The sequence below is a fragment of the Oncorhynchus masou genome, unplaced genomic scaffold, assembly GCF_036934945.1.
Source record: "Oncorhynchus masou masou isolate Uvic2021 unplaced genomic scaffold, UVic_Omas_1.1 unplaced_scaffold_486, whole genome shotgun sequence".
In the NCBI taxonomy this organism is placed as follows: Eukaryota; Metazoa; Chordata; class Actinopteri; order Salmoniformes; family Salmonidae; genus Oncorhynchus; species Oncorhynchus masou.
Genome location: NW_027011254.1, coordinates 137,649 through 160,589, shown reverse-complemented (window position 1 = coordinate 160,589; position 22,941 = coordinate 137,649). Strand labels below are relative to the sequence as shown.

The window sequence follows — 22,941 nt, the reverse complement described above, 5'->3', positions numbered from 1 at the left end:
TGTAGATACTAACCACTGATCTAGGACCTGAAGACACTGTAGATACTAACCACTGATATAGGACCTGTAGACACTAACCACTGATCTAGGACCTGTAGATACTAACCACTGATCTAGGACCTGTAGACACTGTAGATACTAACCACTGATCTAGGACCTGTAGATACTAACCACTGATCTAGGACCTGAAGACACTAACCACTGATCTAGGACCTGAAGACACTGTAGATACTAACCACTGATCTAGGACCTGAAGATACTAACCACTGATCTAGGACCTGTAGATACTAACCACTGATATAGGACCTGTAGATACTAACCACTGATCTCGGACCTGTAGATACTAACCACTGATCTAGGACCTGAAGACACTGTAGATACTAACCACTGATATAGGACCTGTAGACACTAACCACTGATCTAGGACCTGTAGATACTAACCACTGATCTAGGACCTGAAGATACTAACCACTGATCTAGGACCTGTAGATACTAACCACTGATCTAGGACCTGTAGATACTAACCACTGATCTAGGACCTGAAGACACTAACCACTGATCTAGGACCTGAAGACACTGTAGATACTAACCACTGATCTAGGACCTGAAGACACTAACCACTGATCTAGGACCTGAAGACACTGTAGATACTAACCACTGATATAGGACCTGTAGACACTAACCACTGATCTAGGACCTGTAGATACTAACCACTGATCTAGGACCTGAAGATACTAACCACTGATCTAGGACCTGAAGATACTAACCACTGATCTAGGACCTGTAGATACTAACCACTGATCTAGGACCTGAAGACACTGTAGATACTAACCACTGATATAGGACCTGTAGACACTAACCACTGATCTAGGACCTGTAGATACTAACCACTGATCTAGGACCTGAAGATACTAACCACTGATCTAGGACCTGTAGATACTAACCACTGATCTAGGACCTGAAGACACTAACCACTGATCTAGGACCTGAAGACACTGTAGATACTAACCACTGATATAGGACCTGTAGACACTAACCACTGATCTCGGACCTGTAGACACTAACCACTGATCTAGGACCTGTAGATACTAACCACTGATCTAGGACCTGTAGATACTAACCACTGATCTAGGACCTGTAGATACTAACCACTGATCTAGGACCTGAAGACACTGTAGATACTAACCACTGATCTAGGACCTGAAGATACTAACCACTGATCTAGGACCTGTAGATACTAGCCACTGATCTCGGACCTGTAGACACTAACCACTGATCTAGGACCTGTAGACACTAACCACTGATCTAGGACCTGAAGACACTGTAGATACTAACCACTGATCTAGGACCTGTAGATACTAACCACTGATCTAGGACCTGAAGATACTAACCACTGATCTAGGACCTGAAGATACTAACCACTGATCTAGGACCTGAAGATACTAATCACTGATCTAGGACCTGAAGACACTGTAGATACTAACCACTGATATAGGACCTGTAGACACTAACCACTGATCTAGGACCTGTAGATACTAACCACTGATCTAGGACCTGAAGATACTAACCACTGATCTAGGACCTGTAGATACTAACCACTGATCTAGGACCTGAAGACACTGTAGATACTAACCACTGATATAGGACCTGTAGACACTAACCACTGATCTAGGACCTGTAGACACTGTAGATACTAACCACTGATCTCGGACCTGTAGACACTAACCACTGATCTAGGACCTGTAGACACAAACCACTGATCTAGGACCTGTAGATACTAACCACTGATCTAGGACCTGTAGATACTAACCACTGATCTAGGACCTGTAGATACTAACCACTGATCTAGGACCTGTAGATACTAACCACTGATCTAGGACCTGAAGACACTGTAGATACTAACCACTGATCTAGGACCTGAAGATACTAACCACTGATCTAGGACCTGTAGATACTAACCACTGATCTAGGACCTGTAGATACTAACCACTGATCTCGGACCTGTAGATACTAACCACTGATCTAGGACCTGTAGATACTAACCAATGATCTAGGACCTGTAGACACTAACCACTGATCTAGGACCTGTAGATACTAACCACTGATCTAGGACCTGTAGATACTAACCACTGATCTAGGACCTGTAGATACTAACCACTGATCTAGGACCTGTAGATACTAACCACTGATCTAGGACCTGTAGATACTAACCACTGATCTAGGACCTGTAGATACTAACCACTGATCTAGGACCTGTAGATACTAACCACTGATCTAGGACCTGTAGACACTGTAGATACTAACCACTGATCTAGGACCTGATGTCCCCCCACACCCCTACCTGATGTCTCTCACCCCCCCCCCACACACACACAAATCCCCTACCTGATGTCTCCCCCCCACACCCCTACCTGATGTCCCCCCCCCACACCCCTACCTGATGTCCCCCCCCCCCACACCCCTACCTGATGTCCCCCCCACACCCCTACCTGATGTCTCTCACCCCCCCCCCCCCCCCACACACACCCCTACCTGACGTCCCCCCCCCACACCCCTACCTGATGTCCCCCCCCCCCACACACCCCTACCTGATGTCCCCCCCCCACACCCCTACCTGATGTCCCCCCCCCCACACCCCTACCTGACGTCTTTGAGGATGTGTTTCTCAGGTCCTCTCTTGCGGCAGAGTCCATTGCTCTCCATGACAGAGTAGTGTAGTCTGGAGAAGGAGACGGTTGGACCAGGCACCTGGAATATCACCTCTGGATCATCTGCTGCTGGGGCTCCTGCTGGGCTGCCTGGCTCACCATTCTGGGGCTTATACATCCTCCTCACTGAGAGAGACAGAGAGACAGAGAGAGAGAGACAGAGAGGAGATAGAGAGACAGGAGATAGAGAGACAGGAGATAGAGAGACAGAGAGAGACAGAGACAGACAGAGAGACAGAGGAGGTAGAGAGAGAGAGAGACAGAGAAGACTGAGAAAGAAGGGAACAGAGAAGAAATGTTAGATAAAGCGAGAGACGGGGAGAGAGAGACATGGAGAGAGAGAGAGGGAGACAGAGAGAGACAGGGAGAGAGAGAGACAGAGAGAGAAAGAAGGGAACAGAGAAGAAATTATGTTAGATAGATAAAGAGACAGACAGAGAGAGAGGAGTTGTCTGCTGCAGAAGCTATCTAATCTATGTTCTAACTTCCAAGGCAACGTATCCCAGATTGCCCTGCCCCGGCCTCTTTACGCCCCCTGTCAACCAATCACACAGGGGCATGGGTGTGGCCACGCCCTACCAGAGGGCAGGATGTTGAACTTTGAACCTCGGCCTTGACAGCGCAGGGGCATTGACAACAGGAGAGCACGTGCAACAAACACCTGTCTTCACCAATGATGTATATATAAACCCTAGATTGCTGACGCTATGTATTTGCAACTGAGTGACTTGAAGCGACCGGTCGGCCATATTGGAACTCCCCGGTAAGGAGCAGTCCTCCATAGGAATGAATGGAATTGCATTTTTCAAGGACATAATTATATACTCTGATACTTAAAGGAAAATGCTTAAATACTATATATATGTATATTTGTTTTTTAATGTTTAACATAATATAATTTAAAATTATCCATTAAGGTATCTGCAGAATAAACGTGTCAGAGGTGTGGACATAATAAATGTAGTAACAGAACCCCACAGTAGAGGAGTAGACATAATAAATGTAGTAACAGAACCCCACAGTAGAGGTGTAGACATAATAAATGTAGTAACAGAACCCCACAGTAGAGACATAATAAATGTAGTAACAGAACCCCACAGTAGAGACATAATAAATGTAGTAACAGAACCCCACAGTAGAGACATAATAAATGTAGTAACAGAACCCCACAGTAGAGGAGTAGACATAATAAATGTAGTAACAGAACCCCACAGTAGAGACATAATAAATGTAGTAACAGAACCCCACAGTAGAGACATAATAAATGTAGTAACAGAACCCCACAGTAGAGGTGTAGACATAATAAATGTAGTAACAGAACCCCACAGTAGAGACATAATAAATGTAGTAACAGAACCCCACAGTAGAGGTGTAGACATAATAAATGTAGTAACAGAACCCCACAGTAGAGGTGTAGACATAATAAATGTAGTAACAGAACCCCACAGTAGAGGTGTAGACATAATAAATGTAGTAACAGAACCCCACAGTAGAGATGTAGACATAATAAATGTAGTAACAGAACCCCACAGTAGAGGTGTAGACATAATAAATGTAGTAACATAACCCCACAGTAGAGGTGTAGACATAATAAATGTAGTAACAGAAACCCACAGTAGAGACATAATAAATGTAGTAACAAAACCCCACAGTAGAGACATAATAAATGTAGTAACAGAACCCCACAGTAGAGATGTAGACATAATAAATGTAGTAACAGAACCCCACAGTAGAGACATAATAAATGTAGTAACAGAACCCCACAGTAGAGGTGAAGACATAATAAATGTAGTTACAGAACCCCACAGTAGAGGTGTGGACATAATAAATGTAGTAACAGAACCCCACAGTAGAGGTGTAGACATAATAAATGTAGTAACAGAACCCCACAGTAGAGACATAATAAATGTAGTAACAGAACCCCACAGTAGAGACATAATAAATGTAGTAACAGAACCCCACAGTAGAGGTGTAGACATAATAAATGTGGTAACAGAACCACACAGTAGAGGAGTAGACATAATAAATGTAGTAACAGAACCCCACAGTAGAGACATAATAAATGTATTAACAGAACCCAACAGTAGAGGTGTAGACATAATAAATGTAGTAACAGAACCCCACAGTAGAGACATAATAAATGGAGTAAAAGAACCCCACAGTAGATGTGTAGACATAATAAATGTAGTAACAGAACCCCACAGTAGAGACATAATAAATGTAGTAACAGAACCCCACAGTAGAGACATAATAAATGGAGTAAAAGAACCCCACAGTAGATGTGTAGACATAATAAATGTAGTAACAGAACCCCACAGTAGAGACATAATAAATGTAGTAACAGAACCCCACAGTAGAGGTGTAGACATAATACATGTAGTAACAGAACCCCACAGTAGAGACATAATAAATGTATTAACAGAACCCCACAGTAGAGACATAATAAATGTAGTAACAGAACCCCACAGTAGAGGAGTAGACATAATAAATGTAGTAACAGAACCCCACAGTAGAGACATAATAAATGTAGTAACAGAACCCCACAGTAGAGGTGTAGACATAATAAATGTAGTAACAGAACCCCACAGTAGAGGTGTAGACATAATAAATGTAGTAACAGAACCCCACAGTAGAGACATAATAAATGTAGTAACAGAACCCCACAGTAGAGGTGTAGACATAATAAATGTAGTAACAGAACCCCACAGTAGATGTGTAGACATAATAAATGTAGTAACAGAACCCCACAGTAGAGACATAATAAATGTAGTAACAGAACCCCACAGTAGAGACATAATAAATGTAGTAACAGAACCCCACAGTAGAGGTGTAGACATAATAAATGTAGTAACAGAACCCCACAGTAGAGACATAATAAATGTAGTAACAGAACCCCACAGTAGAGGTGTAGACATAATAAATGTAGTAACAGAACCCCACAGTAGAGACAAAATAAATGTAGTAACAGAACCCCACAGTAGAGACATAATAAATGTAGTAACAGAACCCCACAGTAGAGGTGTAGACATAATAAATGTAGTAACAGAGCCCCACAGTAGAGGTGTAGACATAATAAATGTAGTAACAGAGCCCCACAGTAGAGGAGTAGACATAATAAATGTAGTAACAGAACCCCACAGTAGAGACATAATAAATGTAGTAACAGAACCCCACAGTAGAGACATAATAAATGTAGTAACAGAACCCCACAGTAGAGGTGTAGACATAATAAATGTAGTAACAGAACCCCACAGTAGAGACATAATAAATGTAGTAACAGAACCCCACAGTAGAGGTGTAGACATAATAAATGTAGTAACAGAACCCCACAGTAGAGACATAATAAATGTAGTAACAGAACCCCACAGTAAAGGTGTAGACATAATAAATGGAGTAACAGAACCCCACAGTAGAGGTGTAGACATAATAAATGGAGTAAAAGAACCCCACAGTAGATGTGTAGACATAATAAATGTAGTAACAGAACCCCACAGTAGAGACATAATAAATGTAGTAACAGAACCCCACAGTAGAGACATAATAAATGTAGTAACAGAACCCCACAGTAGAGGTGTAGACATAATAAATGTAGTAACAGAACCCCACAGTAGAGACATAATAAATGTAGTAACAGAACCCCACAGTAGAGGTGTAGACATAATAAATGTAGTAACAGAACCCCACAGTAGAGACAAAATCAATGTAGTAACAGAACCCCACAGTAGAGACATAATAAATGTAGAAACAGAACCCCACAGTAGAGGAGTAGACATAATAAATGTAGTAACAGAACCCCACAGTAGAGGTGTAGACATAATACATGTAGTAACAGAACCCCACAGTAGAGACATAATAAATGTAGTAACAGAACCCCACAGTAGAGGTGTAGACATAATAAATGTAGTAACAGAACCCCACAGTAGAGGTGTAGACATAATAAATGTAGTAACAGAACCCCACAGTAGAGACATAATAAATGTAGTAACAGAACCCCACAGTAGAGGTGTAGACATAATAAATGTAGTAACAGAACCCCACAGTAGAGGAGTAGTACCAAGATGGCTGAGTGGGGGCTTCAACACAGCGCCCCCTGTCAGTCATCTAGTGTATTTAGATGGCTGAGTGGTGGCTTCAACACAGAGCGCCCTGTCAGTCATCTAGGGTTTATCTACATCATTGGTCTTCACCTGTGTACATCTTCATAATCAGACTATAGAGTACAACAGTATGGGTCATAATACCCATATAACCTAGCGGGTAAAACCAGGAAATGGTTCCAATTGTTTTCTACACTAATAATTTCTTTACCTGAGATGTTTTTAAATACTTCATACCAGGTCTGTGTTTCATGTAGTCTTACGTTGTGCTAACCATGGAAATCTCTCCTGGACAAAATACCTTTTATCAATATATTCACCTGTATTTACCTCCCGAAAATGAAACGCTAATTAGCCGCTAATGTGGCTATCATTCAGAACTACACATCCTGTCACAAGCTTTTCCCTCAAGACACATTTCTCCATGCAAACTCTCATCAACAAGTATCAAGTAACCTAGCAAGTAAATATTATAGACTATTTTTTTCTCTCTCGCGTAAGTAATTGATATTGTGTATTTCTCATGTGTATTTTTGTTTATTATTTTACAAATGACCTAGCTAACTACCTTAGTATTTTCACATTACTATAAATGTTTGTACATTTACCTTCTGGCTTTTATATTGAAATAGCTAACGTTAGGTCTCACCGTCGACCAGAAGTATGTTTCTGTGCTTTATACCGGGTTGTAACCACTTACTCCAATAAGTACACATGCAGTTTAGAAATAAAATAATAAAAGTAATTTGTGTAACTTTTTTAATGTGTTGACATGCTAGCCACCATTAGCCCACCAGGGAAGGGATATTTATCTAGCTGGTTAATGCTGACTCACCGTTCGTATTGTAGTGAAGCAGGTCTCGAACCCTCGACCTTCTCGCCCTTATTAATTAAACCCCACCGGTCGTTACACTCATCACTCCTTTTCAAAGAGCGCGTCCTCGCGCTAGCTTGCGACTCTACGTCTTTACAGGAACGCGCGCACGCACGCACGCACTCTCACCGTCCAAGCACGCGCAGTGTCGTGGACGCAAGGGTCCGATCCCACTTCTGACACAAGTGTAATGGAACAGGCAGGGAAGCAGGACTCGAACCCTCGACCTTTCTAGCCCGAAAGTCCAGGGCGCGCTATAAACGGCACAGTCGATATCCGTCAGACACGCCAGCTTTACGTTAGTCCGGGAACCATGGCAATGACAGTTGGTTAGCTAGCGTGTCGCTGCTTAGAAAAGGTCTGACTGCTCGAACGGTAATGTAATGTTAACTAGCTTAGCTAATGTTAACTAACAAGCTTAGCTAAATATTGCCTAGTGGGTTAGCTAGTTAGGTACCATGGTTGGCTAGCTAGTTAGGTACCATGGTTGGCTAGTTAGTTAGGTACCATGGTTGGCTAGTAAGTTAGGTACCTTGGTTGGCTAGTTAGTTAGGTACCTTGGTTGGCTAGTTGGCTACATTAGCTAAGGTTGGTTAGCTCGTTAGGTACCTTGGTTGGTTAGCTAGATACATTAGCTAAGGTTGGCTAGCTAGTTAGGTACCATGGTTGGCTAGCTAGTTAGGTACCATGGTTGGCTAGCTAGTTAGGTACCTTGGTTGGCTAGCTAGTTAGGTACCATGGTTGGCTAGTTAGTTAGGTTACCATGGTTGGCTAGTTAGTTAGGTACCTTGGTTGGCTAGTTAGCTACATTAGCTAAACTTGGCTACCTATTTAGGTACCTTGGTGGGCTAGCTAGTTTGGTACCTTGGTTGGCTAGCTAGTTAGGTACCTTGGTTGGCTAGTTAGCTACATTAGCTAAAGTTGGCTAGCTAGTTAGGTACCTTGGTTGGCTAGTTAGCTACATTAGCTAAAGTTGGCTTGCTCGTTCGGTACCTTGGTTGGCTAGTTAGCTACATTAGCTAAAGTTGGTTAGCTAGTTAGGTACCTTGGTTGGCTAGTTAGCTACATTAGCTCTAGTTGGCTAGCTAGTTAGGTACCTTGGTTGGCTAGTTAGCTACATTAGCTAAAGTTGGCTAGCTAGTTAGGTCCCTTGGTTGGCTAGTTAGCTACATTAGCTAAAGTTGGCTAGCTAGTTAGGTACCTTGGTTGTTAGCTACATTAGTGCACTCAGACCAGTCTTTGTGATTGAACTTACTTTAACAACGTTACTTTAGTTGGCTGCTTGTATGTCATATAAATTATTCTGGGAGTCTAGTGTGTGTCATATGAATGATTCTGGGAGTCTAGTGTGTGTCATATGAATGATTCTGGGAGTCTAGTGTGTGTCATATGAATGATTCTGGGAGTCTAGTGTGTGTAATATGAATGATTCTGGGAGTCTAGTGTGTGTCATCTGAATGATTCTGGGAGTCTAGTGTGTGTCATATGAATGATTCTGGGAGTCTAGTGTGTGTCATATGAATGATTCTGGGAGTCTAGTGTGTGTCATATGAATGATTCTGGGAGTCTAGTGTGTGTCATATGAATGATTCTGGGAGTCTAGTGTGTGTCATATGAATGATTCTGGGAGTCTAGTGTGTGTCATATGAATGATTCTGGGAGTCTAGTGTGTGTCATATGAATGATTCTGGGAGTCTAGTGTGTGTCATATGAATGATTCTGGGAGTCTAGTGTGTGTCATATGAATGATTCTGGGAGTCTAGTGTGTGTAATATGAATGATTCTGGGAGTCTAGTGTGTGTCATATGAATGATTCTGGGAGTCTAGTGTGTGTAATATGAATGATTCTGGGAGTCTAGTGTGTGTCATATGAATGATTCTGGGAGTCTAGTGTGTGTCATATGAATGATTCTGGGAGTCTAGTGTGTGTCATATGAATGATTCTGGGAGTCTAGTGTGTGTCATATGAATGATTCTGGGAGTCTAGTGTGTGTCATATGAATGATTCTGGGAGTCTAGTGTGTGTCATATGAATGATTCTGGGAGTCTAGTGTGTGTCATATGAATGATTCTGGGAGTCTAGTGTGTGTCATATGAATGATTCTGGGAGTCTAGTGTGTGTCATATGAATGATTCTGGGAGTCTAGTGTGTGTCATATGAATGATTCTGGGAGTCTAGTGTGTGTCATATGAATGATTCTGGGAGTCTAGTGTGTGTCATATGAATGATTCTGGGAGTCTAGTGTGTGTCATATGAATGATTCTGGGAGTCTAGTGTGTGTCATGAATGATTCTGGGAGTCTAGTGTGTGTCATATGAATGATTCTGGGAGTCTAGTGTGTGTCATCTGAATGATTCTGGGAGTCTAGTGTGTGTCATATGAATGATTCTGGGAGTCTAGTGTGTGTCATATGAATGATTCTGGGAGTCTAGTGTGTGTCATATGAATGATTCTGGGAGTCTAGTGTGTGTCATATGAATGATTCTGGGAGTCTAGTCCCAGACCGTGTGAGGGGCACCCAGGTTCATATGAGGGGGGCACCCAGGTTCCCAGACCGTCTGGTGAGGGGCACCCAGGTTCCCAGACCGTCTGGTGAGGGGCACCCAGGTTCCCAGACCGTCTGGTGAGGGGCACCCAGGTTCCCAGACCGTCTGGTGAGGGGCACCCAGGTTCCCAGACCGTCTGGTGAGGGGCACCCAGGTTCCCAGACCGTCTGGTGAGGGGCACCCAGGTTCCCAGACCGTCTGGTGAGGGGCACCCAGGTTCCCAGACCGTCTGGTGAGGGGCACCCAGGTTCCCAGACCATCCTGTGAGGGGCACCCAGGATCCCAGACCGTTCGGTGAGGGGCACCCAGACCGTCTGGTGAGGGGCACCCAGGTTCAGACAGACCGTCAGGTGAGGGGCACCCAGACCGTCTGGTGAGGGGCACCTCAGAAGGAGCAGGATCCCACACCCTGTGACCACAAAGCCCTGACTCTTGTACATCCTTCCCTGTAGACATTTTGAATTCCTTGATGCCCACTCCTCTTTGTCATCTGTCCCCCCCCCACTTTATAGACAGTTGTTTCTCCATAAACTTTTAATTAATAACTTGGGATTTTACCACTTGCCATATCAATCATAATAGTGAGAAGGAGCCTACAGATCCAGACTGTGTGAGGGCATGTACCACTCAGAATAAATAAATACTGTGGGAAGGAGCCTACAGATCCAGACTGTGTGAGGGCATGTACCACTCAGAATAAATAAATACTGTGGGAAGGAGCCTACAGATCCAGACTGTGAGGGCATCCAGACTGTACCACTCAGAATAAATAAATACTGTGGGAAGGAGCCTACAGATCCAGACTGTGAGGGCATGTACCACTCAGAATAAATAAATACTGTGGGAAGGAGCCTACAGATCCAGACTGTGAGGGCATGTACCACTCAGAATAAATAAATACTGTGCCTTTTGAAGATTTTGTCTCTTGTCATGAAAACTATTTGTGAACAGAAAATATGTAAAGTTTTGGTCCAATGTTTCATGAGCTGAATAAAATTTATATTCCAGAAATGGTCCATATTTATCTCAGGTGCACCTTCCGTGCACAATTACATTTGTTTACACATCACCTGTTAGTGAGTATTTCTCATTTGTCAAAATAATCCATCCATCTGACAGATGTGCATATCAATAAACTGATTAAACAGCACGATCATTACACAGGTGCACCTTCCGCTGGGGACAATAACAGCATGATCATTACTGGGGACAATAAAAGGTCACTTCCTAAAATGTGCACTTCTGTCACACATCACAAATGCCACTGATGTCTCATGTTTGGAGGGAACGTGCAATTGGCATGCTGACGGCAGGAATGTCCACCAGAGCAGCTGTTGAATGAGACTTGAATGTTCAATTATCTACCATAAGCCGCCTCCAACGTTGTTTTAAAGAATTTGGCGTTCCCTCCAACCGGACAGAAAACCACAGACCACGTGTAACCATGCCAGCCCAGGATCTCCACATCCGGCCTCTTCACCTGCAGGATGGTCTGAGACCAGCCGCCATTAACAGCTGATGGACTTGGGGTGGCAGGGTAGCCTAGTGGTTAGAGCCTAGTGGTTAGAGCCTAGTGGTTAGAGTGTAGAGGAGGCAGGGTAGCCTAGTGGTTAGAGCCTAGTGGTTAGAGCCTAGTGGTTAGAGTGTAGAGGAGGCAGGGTAGCCTAGTGGTTAGAGCCTAGTGGTTAGAGCCTAGTGGTTAGAGCCTAGTGGTTAGAGCCTAGTGGTTAGAGCCTAGTGGTTAGAGCCTAGTGGTTAGAGTGTAGAGGAGGCAGGTAGCCTAGTGGTTAGAGTGTAGAGGTGGCAGGGTAGCCTAGTGGTTAGAGTGTAGAGGAGGCAGGGTAGCCTAGTGGTTAGAGTGTAGAGGTGGCAGGGTAGCCTAGTGGTTAGAGCGTTGGACTAGTAAACGAAAGGTTGCAAGTCCTAATCCCCGAGCTGACAAGGTACAAATCTGTCGTTCTGCCCCTGAACAGGCAGTTAACCCACTGTTCCTAGGCCGTCGATGAAAATAAGAATTTGTTCTTAACTGACTTGCCTAGTTAAATAAAGGTAAAAAAAAAGTTATTCTGATTGGTTGGGCCTGGCTCCCCAGTGGGTAGGCTCATGCATGGCTGGGAGGGCATATCATGTGAAATCCATAGATTAGGGCCAAATACATTTTTTTTTCAATTAATTTTCCTTAATTAACTGTCACTCAGTCAAATCTGGAAATTGTTGCATGTTGCGTTTATATTTTGGTTCAGTATACAATGTCAGTCATTTAAAAAAAACCTGAATTCTCATCAATGACAACCTTCTAGAACTGAGTTATCACTCATCTAAGGCTGGTTTCCGGGGTAACCTGGTTAATGATGATATAATTGACAAAGTGTCTCTTTCCTTGTAGAATGTTGACAGCTGTATTGGACACATTGTATTGCTATGACTGATAGTGGTCTTCACACATGGCCAGATGCTCAAACTGAACTTAATAGCTCCTGTCACCGACACAGAATAACCTGTATCCACATGCTGACCCTGACCAAACCAAACCACTCACTATAGCTGCACTTCTCCAAATGGCCAGACTGATAGTGGTCTTCTCCACATGGCCAGACTGATAGTGGTTATCCACATGGCCAGACTGATACCAGACTGGTCTTCACCACATGGCCAGATTTCTAGTGGTCTTCTCCACATGGCCAGACTGATAGTGGTCTTCTCCACATGGCCAGACTGATAGTGGTCTTCTGGCCAGACTGATAGTGGTCTTTCCACATGGCCAGGCTGATATGCTTCATCTTATGCTCTCCTGATCAAATCGATGAAGTCTGAAGTAGACGCCAAAGTCAACATACTGTACAAACAGTTATCTAGGCTAAGGAATACAAACAACGTTATGTTTTCATCTACTGCTCTGCTATCTAACTAGCTAAAGTCTATAACGCTTAGACTGGGATGGATGCATTAATGTACCCTTTCATACAGTTGTTATGCTAACTAGCTAGCTAAAGTCTAAAACACTTAGACTATGGGTTGGATGCATTAATGTACCCTTTCATACAGTTAAAATGCTAACTAGCTAGCCAAAGTCTATAACACTTAGACTATGGGATGGATGCATTAATTTACCATTTCATACAGTTCAAATGCTAACTAGCTAGCTAAAGTCTATAACACTTAGACTATGGGATGGATGCATTAATGTACTCTTTCATACAGTTGTTATGCTAACTAGCTAGCTAAAGTCTAAAACGCTTAGACTATGGGATGGATGCATTAATTTACCCTTTCATACAGTTGTTATGCTAACTAGCTAGCTAAAGTCTATAACACTTAGACTATGGGATGGATGCATTAATGTACCCTTTCATACAGTTCAAATGCTAACTAGCTAAAGTGTGGTCAGTGTCTGAGATTGAACAGTAGTAGACGTTTGACCAATGTCATTGCCAACATAGGGTATATAACAAAGTATTGAGTTAAACTTTTATTGACCAAATACTTATTTTCCACCATAATTTGCAAATAAATAAATAAAAAATCCTACAATGTGATTTTCTGGATTTTTTCCCCTCAGTTTGTCTGTCATAGTTGAAGTGTACCTATGATGAAAATAACAGGCCCCTCTCATCTTTTTAAGTGGGAGAACTTGCACAATTGGTGGCTGACTAAATACTTTTTTGCCCCACTGTATATGTAACAGTATAATTTTAAACCGTCCCCTCGCCCATACCCGGGCGCGAACCAGGGACCCCCAGGAAGCGTCGTTACCCATCGCTCCACAAAAGCCACGGCTCTTGCAGAGCAAGGGGAACCACTACTTCAAGGTCTCAGAGCAAGTGACGTCACCGATTGAAACGCTATTTAGCGCGCACCGCTAACTAAACTAGCGTTTCACATCCGTTACATATATATACATATTTATATACATGCTAAGAGTGCAAAGCTGTCATCAAGGCAAAGGATGGTGACTTTGAAGAATCTAAATTATATAGTGTATTTTGATTTGTTTCAACACTTTTTTTGGTTACTAAATGTAAAAAAATGTAAAAATAAAGAAAAACCTTTGAATGAGTAGGTGTGTCCAAACTTTTGACTTATATATAAAGTACCAGTATATATATACTATATATATATATATAAAGTACCAGTATATATATATATATATATATATATATATATCTTTATATATAAGTCAATATATAACTGCCTAGTGGTTAGAGTGTTGGGCCAGTAACCGATAGGTTGCTGGATTGAATCCCGAGCTGACAAGGTTAAAATCTGTCATTCTGTCCCTGAACAGGGCAGTTCCTAGGCTGTCATTTTAAATAAGAATTTTTCTTAACTGACTTGCCTAGTTAAATTTAAAAAATCTATAAAAATATGTCAATTTTAACCAGATTTGACCTTTGAAACCCCTTTTAAAATTGCCTTAAAAATCTAAATGTAAGCTATTATCTGCCCTAACTTTATGGATCTAACATTATTGTTTGATCTAGCATGGATGACAAGCTGTAACAAGCAAACAAAAAAAGAAATCACTTTGTCCAGGTTGGCTGGTCTACTAAAGGGGGTCATTTATTTTTATTTTTTTAATTATTGGGCTACTTTCTGACTGTAGGCCAGAATTTGAGGCTAAATAATATAGTTTGTAAACTTCCATCCGCGCGGATAGTTATCCGAGATCTTTGGTACGTCCATAAACTGAACCCTAACAACCCTGAGCATAACCTTAACCGTGTTAAACGTCAACTTGCATGAGGGTAAGGCCATCCACCAGGAACCTGATAACAAGTCTCCCTCTGGACAGACACCGTTTGACAGTCAAAGGAGGGGGGGGGAGGGGGCGGGATCAACATTGTTGTTCTATGACGTATCTCTTCCCTTTTACATCCAATGAAGACTTGAGAATAATTCGCAGAACCACGCCCTAAGCAACCACTGCAGGCCAATCGTTTTTAAGCATGGTGAGAAAAAAGGCGGGGTTTCAGTTAACAAGCATGTTGACATGTGTTTTTTTTTTTTAAGAGATTCTCTCAGTCGACGACTCCTTCAGTTTGTTTAGTGCCGGGGCGATCTGCGTTTAGACACCCGATGTTTTCACAATGCGGATCTAACTTCAACAACAGCTGGGCTTTTTAAAATTATTATTTTTAGCGTTTCCACGGCTAGTTACCAATCCATCCGATTAGTATTCACATCTATAAGGAAGTTTTAAAAAAACGGGAGGGGAGGGAGGGAGGGGGGGTACCCACATATAATAAACCGTAACGTAATAGACGCTTAATTGCGATTTATTATGGAGGAGAAGAAGGAGAAGGAGGGCGAAGCGGAGATCCAGGAGCACGGTCCCGAACATTGGTTCTCCAAATGGGAGCGGCAGTGTTTGGCCGAAGCGGAGCGACAGGAGCCGAGCGACGACGAGTCGGAGCAAAGTCAGCAGAAACTATGGCATCTTTTCCAAAATTCAGCCACTGCGGTCGCACAGCTATACAAAGGTCCGGAATAATACTTCATTAGCAACTAGTATTAGCTAATTAAGATAGCTGACAATTAGCATTAAAAAAGCTATCAGATAGACTCGAGTGGCAAGGCAAACAAAGGACATTAAAGGCGATCTAGTTTGCTCTTTTTGTTTTGTTTGGCAACCATTTTAGACCCTACTTGTAGTCTATTAGTTTTATATATTAGCTAAATTTCTAACTAACATTGTCTAAGAATAATGTACAGATTGTCATCTTAACCCCCCTGCTGAGTTATCTAGTTGTCAGGTCCAGGGACAGTACTGTCGCTGTAGCTCGGGAACTAACTAAAGATATCATAGATGTACAACTTTTTAATTATAGTTTGGCCTCTTCACATCGTTCAAGTGATTTGATTTGCATTTCTTTGTTTAATCCTTTCAAAAAAAAATGTATTAATGTCGAGTTTTGACAATTTTTGTCTCGAGTTAACTTTGCAGTCTGACCGTAACGCAGAACAAAATGGCGAAGCGCAGGGAGGAGTTGTGTTGAAAATAACTATTTTATTTATTTATTATTATTATTAATCACCAAGCTGTTTCTGTTTTTGTTTGACACTCGGTCCTCTTGGCACATTCACAACACTTGACCATTCACCTTGTCTGGTCAATCAGTTTAAAAACGACGCGGTGAATTATTATAACGCTGATCAATGCGTTACTCGGACAAAATGGCGATTGGGTTATGACTAATGTTATCTATCCGACTTACTGTATAATTGCTATTCTACTAGTTTATCACAATATTGAGGGTGTATTCTACATCCACGTCTCTAGTGAAACAACCACTATGCCGTGATAACTAGATTAGTTTTGCTCGTTTTTTGTGGGGCCCAAGCCAGTGTTAAGCTAACTAGATAACTGTCGCTTGGTTTCTTTGCCATAGGTTTGGTCTAAGGCATATAAACACAGTGAAGTCGGACTGATGCAGCTCAGTCAGACAAAATGGCGTTGCTTAGCCAAGTTGAAGGGTCAAAGTAGAGAAAGTTGTCTATTCAAAGTTATACGGGCCTGGAAAAAAAGTCGCTGTTTTTGCCAGACGATGTCGTATGTTAGACACAAGCATGGAATTAATGGCATGCATTGGTTTTGTGAATGTCAAGTTGCTCCGGTTGTTAACATTTTCCTTGTGTGTTTGTGTGTGTGTTTTCAGACAGAGTTTGTCAACAGCAGGGTCTGTCTCTCTGGGTTCCCTTCCAGAACGCAGCTACTGCCGTCACCAACCTATACAAAGGTAACTAAATGCTGAGTTTAACTTGTTTTATTGTGTGTTTTTGTCTTGTGGCTGTGTGACACACTGTTGAGTGTCGTGTGTTTTTGTCAGGCTAGGGTTTCCCTGGGGACACTCGGATGAACGACAAACACAGTCTACCACCCTAACCCTTCCCCTCCTCTCTCCCCTCCTCTCTTCCCTAGCCACACACCCATACTCCGTGCTGTAGCTAGACCACCAGGGTCCTGTTCACTAAGGAGGAAAAGGGAAGAGAACGTTCCGATGTGGGGAACCTGTCCAATAGAAAATGCTTGTTTTCCGTTGCAAGATGCTTTCTACGTTGTGCACTGTCAAATACAGCCCTGTATGCATGCACTGGGAGGGGAGGGATGTTTCTATTGAGCTCAGTTTCAATGCTATTACTGCAGTAAGTCGTTTTGGAAATGTCTTTGAGACTAATTCTACCTGCTATTAATTCTACCTGCTATTAGTGCAGTAAGTCAGTTTTAAATGTCTTTGAGACTAATTCTACCTGCTATTAATTCTACCTGCTATTAGTGCAGTAAGTCATTTTGGATATGTCTTGGAGACTAATTCTACCTGCTATTAATTCTACCTGCTATTAGTGCTTACCTGCTATTATAGTGCAGTAAGTCATTATGTAAACGTCTTGGAGACTAATGCTACCTGCTATTATTTTTACCTGCTATTAATTCTACCTGCTATTAGTGCAGTAAGTCATTATGTAAATGTCTTGGAGACTAATGCTACCTGCTATTAGCGCAGTAAGTCATTATGTAAACGTCTTGGAGACTAATTTTACCTGCTATTAATTTTACCTGCTATTAATTTTACCTGCTATTAATTAATTTTACCTGCTATTAATTCTACCTGCTATTAGTGCAGTAAGTCATTATGTAAACGTCTTGGAGATTAATGCTACCTGCTATTAATGCTACCTGCTATTAATGCTACCTGCTATTAATGCTACCTGCTATTAATGCTACCTGCTATTAGCGCAGTAAGTCATTATGTAAACGTCTTGGAGACTAATGCTACCTGCTATTAATTCTACCTACTATTAATTTTACCTGCTATTAGCGCAGTAAGTCATGTAAACGTCTTGGAGACTAATTCTACCTGCTATTAATTCTACCTGCTATTAGTGCAGTAAGTCATTATGTAAACGTCTTGGAGACTAATGCTACCTGCTATTATTTTTTACCTGCTATTAATTCAACCTGCTATTAGTGCAGTAAGTCATTATGTAAAAACGTCTTGGAGACTAATGCTACCTGCTATTAATTCTACCTACTATTAATTTTACCTGCTATTAGCGCAGTAAGTCATGTAAACGTCTTGGAGACTAATGCTACCTGCTATGCTATTAGCGCTGAAATTGACTATTAATGCTACCTGCTATTAGCGCAGTAAGTCATTATGTAAACGTCTTGGAGACTAATTTTACCTGCACCTATTAATTTTACCTGCTATTAATTCTACCTGCTATTAGTGCAGTAAGTCATTATGTAAACGGTCTTGGAGACTAATGCTACCTGCTATTAATACTACCTGCTATTAATACTACCTGCTATTAATACTACCTGCTATTAATTCTACCTGCTATTAATTCTACCTGCTATTAGCGCAATAAGTCATTATGTAAACGCCTTGGAGACTAATTCTACCTGCTATTAATGCTACCTGCTATTAATGCTACCTGCTATTAATGCTACCTGCTATTAGTGCAGTAAGTCATTATGTAAACGTCTTGAAGACTAATGCTACCTGCTATTAGTGCAGTAAGTCATGTAAACATCTTGGAGACTAATACTACCTGCTATTAATGCAGTAAGTCATTATGTAAACGTCTTGGAGACTAATTCTACCTGCTATTAATGCTACCTGCTATTAGTGCAGTAAGTCATTATGTAAATGTCTTGGAGACTAATTCTACCTGCTATTAATGCTACCTGCTATTAATGCTACCTGCTATTAGTGCAGTAAGTCATTATGTAAACGTCTTGGAGACTAATGCTACCTGCTATTAATTCTACCTGCTATTAATTCTACCTGCTATTAATTCTACCTGCTATTAATTCTACCTGCTATTAGTGCAGTAAGTCATTATGTAAACGTCTTGGAGATTAATTCTACCTGCTATTAGTGCAGTAAGTCATGTAAACGTCTTGGAGACTAATTCTACCTGCTATTAATTCTACCTGCAGTAAGTCTTACCACAGTAAGTCTTGGAGACTAATTCTACCTGTAATGTTAATGTGGTAAATTTACTTGATTTATCTCTTCTGTAAACCTGTCTCCCCCTACCCAATCCAACCTCATTATCCCTCTCTCCCCCTCACAGAGTCACTAGAGTCCCACCAGCGGAGCTATGAGTTGGGGGTCCAGCGAGCGTACCAGCGTAAGTCATTATGTAACAAAGACATGCTGGCCTGGGTGAAGAAGAGGAGGAGAAACATCAGGAGGGAGGACCTCATCAGCTTTTTGTGTGGCAAGGCCCCGCCCCCACGCAACCCCGTCGCGATGCACAGACACCCAAACACATTATGGCCTTGGACGCCCTCTCTGTGATGTCACCTACCTGCTATTAGTGCAGGCCGCGTCTTGGAGACTAATTCCACGGAGAGCTTGGAGACTAATTCTACCTGTAATGTTAGGCTGACCTGCAGCCCTTCAGAGAGGCCATCGCACTGCACGGTGAGACACGGGCACGGTGAGACACGGCCTGGGTGACACGGTGAGACACGGTACACGGTGAGACACGGTGAGGCACGGTGAGGCACGGTGAGGCACGGTGAGGCACGGTGATCCACGGTGAGGCACGGTGAGGCGGTGCGGCACGGTGAGACACGGTACACGGTGAGACACGGTACACGGTGAGACACGGTGAGACACGGTGAGACACGGTGAGGCACGGTGAGGCACGGTCATCCACGGTGATCCACGGTGAGGCACGGTGAGGCGGTGCGGCACGGTGAGACACGGCACGGTGCACGGTGAGACAGCTGAACCTCTGCATTAGCCAGGAACAGGCCCTTACGAGGCCTCTCTCAACTCCTCCCACCACAGTCCATATCGTTCATGGAACCAGGGCTGTATTGATGCATCATTCAAACGACCGCATAGCCAGCTAACTACCTAGCCAAGACAAACAAACTGGCTTGCTATTAGTCCAGCTAGCTAACTACCTAGCCAAACCCTGACTGACTGACTGACTGGCCATTAGTCCAGCTAGCTACCTAGCCAAACACTGACTGACTGACTGGCCATTAGTCCAGCTAGCTACCCTAGCCAAACACTGACTGACTGGCCATGGCCATTAGTCCAGCTAGCTAACTACCTAGCCAAACCCTGACTGACTGGCCATTAGTCCAGCTAGCTACCTAGCTCAAACCCTGACTGACTGGCCATTAGTCCAGCTAGCTACCTAGCCAAACCCTGACTGACTGGCCATTAGTCCAGCTAGCTACCTAGCCAAACCCTGACTGACTGGCCATTAGTCCAGCTAGCTACCTAGCCAAACCCTGACTGACTGGCCATTAGTCCAGCTAGCTACCTAGCCAAACCCTGACTGACTGGCCATTAGTCCAGCTAGCTACCTAGCCAAACCCTGACTGACTGGCCATTAGTCCAGCTAGCTACCTAGCCAAACCCTGACTGACTGGCCATTAGCCCAGCTAGCTTTCACCGAGCCAAACCCTGACTGACTGGCCATTAGCCCAGCTAGCTACCGAGCCAAACCCTGACTGACTGGCCATTAGCCCAGCTAGCTACCGAGCCAAACCCTGACTGACTGGCCATTAGTCCAGCTAGCTACCTAGCCAAACCCTGACTGACTGGCCATTAGTCCAGCTAGCTACCTAGCCAAACCCTGACTGACTGGCCATTAGTCCAGCTAACTGTGTTGGGGTCCTGAGCCAAACCCTGACTGACTGGCCATTAGTCCAGAAACTCCATAGGTCTCCTGTTAATTCACCAGATATTATAGCTCAAACACTCAAGACGGTCATTTAAAAAAAATATGCTTAAAACAATGTCCATTGCAACCACGGAACTGTCTCTCTCTCTGTGTAGATGTGGAGAGACACTGAGTGATTTCTTTTACTGACGCCTGTGTTGTAATAACCTGTTTACTAATATTATTCATGTTGTTTTGTAATCCCCTCCAGGCCTGAGTGGGGCGATGGCCAGTATATCCGTTCATGTGTATTTGGTGCCCCTGGCTCTCCTGTCTCGCACCTAACACGCGACAGCCCCGTCACTCAGCAGCCGGGTCGTAAAAAACCGTGTAGGAACGGTCTCCACGTAAAATAATGATTCGGCGACCTGAACACCTTCATCGCCGAGGAGATGGCGCTCCATTTGGAGAACGCCGCGGCAACCGCTGCAGCCAATAGGAAGAGGGCGTCTGCCCAGTGCAGTGACGTCATCACAGACTCGCCCGCCCATAAACGCAACCGGATGCTCTGAGTGTCCCCGGATACACACACACACACACACACACACACACACACACACACACACACACACGCTCAAGGCACGTTTCACACACGCACATTAACACACACACACGCTCAAGGCACATTTCACACACACTAGATATTTCTACTTTGCTGTCCAGTGGCCCGAGCTGATTGGATGATGACTCGTCCACCAGGCCGGCCAATCAAACCCTCCCAACCTCAACCTGGCACCTCCCCCTCTGTTGCTTTCATAAAAAAAGATAAATGTAAAATATTAAAAAGCCACTTATTCCCTCCTCCTTCTCCGACATCCCTCCTTCCTGTGTTCCTTCCTTTCCTCGTGGTTGGCATGACAACGACTTGGAATGATAGCACAAACAGACTGGAGGCTCACCAGCAGCCTGTCTCGACCACTGGGATGAAAACTGTGTTGGCCATGTGTTCTGAGTGGTGGGGAAATGGGACAGACCTGCCCCTCCCCCCTCCTTTTACTAGAGGTGTGTTGGGGTCCTGAGGCCTAGAAGCCTTCCTGTATAGTAGCCCCTCCCCCTCCTGTTACTAGAGGTGTGTTGGGGTCCTGAGGCCTAGAAGCCTTCCTGTATAGTAGCCCCTCCCCCTCCTGTTACTAGAGGTGTGTTGGGGTCCTGAGGCCTAGAAGCCTTCCTGTATAGTAGCCCCTCCCCAGGCTCCTGTTACTAGAGGTGTGTTGGGGTCCTGAGGCCTAGAAGCCTTCCTGTATAGTAGCCCCTCCCCTCCTGTTACTAGAGGTGTGTTGGGGTCCTGAGGTCTAGAACCTTCCTGTATAGTAGCCCCTCCCCCTCCTGTTACTAGAGGTGTGTTGGGGTCCTGAGGCCTAGAAGCCTTCCTGTATAGTAGCCCCTCCCCTGGGGATAGTCCTGTTACTAGAGGTGTGTTGGGGTCCTGAGGCCAGTCTAGAAGCCTTCCTGTATAGTAGCCCCTCCCCTACTCCTGTTACTAGAGGTGTGTTGGGGTCCTGAGGCCGAGAAGCCTTCCTGTATAGTAGCCCCTCCCCCTCCTGTTACTAGAGGTGTGTTGGGGTCCTGAGGCCAGAGAAGCCTTCCTGTATAGTAGCCCCTCCCCTCTCAAGCGACTGTGGTTCTAGTCTCCTCCTCTCTGTGTGTGTTGGACAGAACTGCCACTAAGTGTGTGTGACTTGTCTTTGCCTTTTGAGGTAGCTGCTATCTCTGGCACAGCGGGAAGTTCTGGGGTGTGTGACTGCCGGCACGTGGCTGTGCGTGTGTGTGTGTGTGTGTGTGTAGTTGACCAGTTGAGCACAATCCTGACTGGATTCATGTGTATTTGTGTTTTGTTTTATAAAGCCTCCACCCCAATAGCTCTTCCTGTCTCCTCTCTCTAACCTTTAACCCCAAGTCCTCTTATCTACAGTGTATATACATTATGACAACTTGGATCTGCTGTTGTATGATGCAGACATACATGTGGTACATATTGTAAAAAATAAAAAAAAGTATTAATTGTAAAAAAAGAAATGCA

The 22,941-nt window shown here is 43.6% G+C and overlaps 2 pseudogenes; one reads left to right on the top strand and one right to left on the bottom strand.

The window, feature by feature from the left end:
- LOC135535366 (broad substrate specificity ATP-binding cassette transporter ABCG2-like) overlaps positions 1 to 7,943 on the bottom strand; it is a 52,034-nt pseudogene extending 44,091 nt beyond the window's left edge.
- A 7,305-nt stretch (positions 7,944 to 15,248) lies between these two features.
- On the top strand, positions 15,249 to 22,076 carry LOC135535354 (HUWE1-associated protein modifying stress responses-like; annotated as a pseudogene).
- Positions 22,077 to 22,941: the final 865 nt, after the last annotated feature.